The 2,831-nt window shown below is 49.4% G+C and overlaps 1 pseudogene; it reads left to right on the forward strand.

Moving 5' to 3' along the window:
• The first annotated feature begins 340 nt into the window (after positions 1 to 340).
• On the forward strand, positions 341 to 956 carry LOC121583115 (annotated as a pseudogene).
• Positions 957 to 2,831: the final 1,875 nt, after the last annotated feature.

The raw sequence follows: 2,831 nt of genomic DNA on the forward strand, positions 1-2,831 counted from the left end.
ATAAGGGAAACACAAAACCAATGACCACCCAACCAAAACAAAAACACAACCAAAACGAACACACCCTGGCTCAAAATACAAAGTCCCGGAGCCAGAGCGTGACAAGCAGGTGTGATCGAATGTGGCTCTTCGAGTTTCACAGATTAGAACATTGACATCCCACTCTTTTGATACAGAGCTGTTTTGTACCTCATTGTCCAAGTATCTTTTTCTGTTCGATTTTGAGAGAGGAGGTTGTCTGATCTCATGCCTTCTCGTTTTTACATGGCATAATATCACATTTCTGAATTCTAATTGACAAAAGGCTGTCTTTGTGTTTTAGCTGTTGATACAAAATATCATGGGTGTGGAGGTCCCCAAGGACAAGATGGATGGAGCCCTGGAGGACCTGGAGGGCTCTCTGAAACTCACTGAAGAAAAGTTCCTTGAGGTCAAGCCCTTTATCACAGGAGAGCAGATCTCATTGGCCGACATGGTGGCCATTGTTCAGATCATGCAGGTGAGTGTTTTGCAGCTCTTATCTCTTCCTACTTCACTGTAGTGGATTAGACCAAGTACAATGAAATGTCCAAGTCAATGACTGAATCTGTCTTAGATTCTTTGGTTGGGAGCTGCTTGTTTCCACAAGTGTTAACTATAGCAATTATTGATATATGAAACAAGTATGAATCTTCACCAACCTTACAACAATACATTTTGTTGTAATACATTATGTTATGTTGTGGGCCTTAGTGTATTTCTGCTTTCTGGTATCCCACAGCCTGTCAGTTCTGGCTTGGATGTGTTGAGGGGACACCTAAGTTGAGTGCCTGGCGAGACAGGGTTCAGGCGGCGATCGGGAAGAACTGTTCAATGAGGCCCACCAGTGGATTCTCACGTCCAAGGAAATGGTCAAGAATATGGACGGCAGCAAGATGCAGGTCTTCAAGCCCAAGATCTTGATATTGTTCTTCTGAATGCTCCAATGACAGTGCAGTGGAATTCAAATGAAGCTGGTCCTCTGTGAAATAATCAAGCTTGATCTGTTATTCAGCCACTATGCACCATGTAACATAATAAAAGTGAAACATAATAACAAAACAAAAAATTCTCGATGGAATTTCAGACATTCCCTGTTAGTACCACGCGTTTATATCCATTCTTTATTATTCTAATGTTCTAAAAGCTGTTTTTACCAAAAGTTTTAACCTTTCACTGTCCTCCCTGCATCAAGGCTGCTCCTAACCCACTCTCTGAAGCATCACACTGTAGTACAAGCTGCTCTGTTGGGTTGTAGTATTTCAGCACAGGGGTCTGTGCAATGGTATCCCTGATTTTATTGAAAGCCCGCTCATGTCTCTCTGACCACTCCCACAGTGAGTCCTTCTGTGTTAGCTGTCGCAGTGGCTCGCAGAGCTCCGTGGCGTGGCTGCAGAACTTGGCTAGGTAGTTTACCATGCCCAGGAAGCGCTGCACCCCCTGCACATCTGTAGGCCTAGGCATCTGTCTGATGGCTGTCACTTTTCCTGGGTCCACTTTCAACCCCTCTGATGTAAGCAGGTGGCCAATGTAGGGCACTTCTGTCACGGTTTACTAAGCCAGAACCCAGAAGCAGACCAGGACAAGGTAAGTGGTGTCAAAGGTGAGTGTTTATTTAACTGATCCACGAGTGCTGCTGAATAATCCAGGGAACAGAGCGGGCGGCGTGGATGAGTTGTTGAGGGTGCAGTAGTTGGTCCAATGATGGCTCGGCAGCCGCCGACCATCAGGCAGAGGTTGGGTGAAGGTTCCGGACGAGTGACTGCAGGGAGAACAAAACGGAGGTAAGCATACAACAAGCAAACAAGGTGCAAAACAACAAAACTAATGCTCTAAGCTCTAAGACTGATCCGCTGATAAACATACTGTTCATGGCTAACGATCCGGCAGGGGAATGGATGTTAGGCCAGAGCCTAAGAAGGGTGATGATCAGGACCAGGTGTGCAGATTGCTGATGGGATGCAGGTGCGGAAATCAAGAGAGCTCCCGCCTAGCAACGTTGCCCGGCAACCAGGCAGGGAGCGTTCCAGAACCCTCGGGAAACTGGAGATCACGAGCAGAAAAACTAGTACACAGACAGGACCCGACTCAGACTGCCGGGATCGTTACAGTACCCCCCCTCCGACTGAACGCCACCGGGCGGACTCCCGGAGCGCCAGGATGGAGGCGGTAGAAGTCACGAATGAGGTCAGCATCTAGGATCTGTCGCCGCGGAATCCAACTCCTCTCTTCAGGACCATACCCCTCCCAGTCCACGAGATACTGGAAACCCCGGCCCCGCCGTCTGGAATCCATGATGCGTCGCACCGTGTAGGGCAGGACCACCTCCGATCATCCGAGGAGGAGGAGGAGGAGGCGGAGGAGGCAACAGAGGACTGAGGAAAACAGGCTTGAGGCAGGAGACATGAAAGGTGGGATGGACTCTGAGCGTCCTCGGTAGTTTGAGTCGAACTGCCACCGGATTGATCACCCTCTCCACCACAAACGGACCAATGAACTTCGGTAACAACTTCCTAGACTCAGTCCGTAAAGGAAGATCCCGTGTGGCCAACCAGACCCTATCTCCGATGGTATAGGTGGGAGCGGGGATCCGGCGACGATTCGCCTGGAGCTGATACCGGTCCGAAACTCTAAGGAGTGCCTTTCTGGCCCGATGCCAGGTCCGGTGGCAACGACTGAATATGGGCCTGAACAGAAGGCACTGAGAGCTCCTTCTCCTGAGAAGGGAACAAGGGAGGTTGGTAGCCATACAGGCACTGGAAGGGAGACATCCCAGTGGCAGATGTAGGGAGAGTATTGTGGGCATACTCAAC

The sequence above is a fragment of the Coregonus clupeaformis genome, chromosome 15 (genome assembly GCF_020615455.1).
Source record: "Coregonus clupeaformis isolate EN_2021a chromosome 15, ASM2061545v1, whole genome shotgun sequence".
NCBI classification, from domain to species: domain Eukaryota; kingdom Metazoa; phylum Chordata; class Actinopteri; order Salmoniformes; family Salmonidae; genus Coregonus; species Coregonus clupeaformis.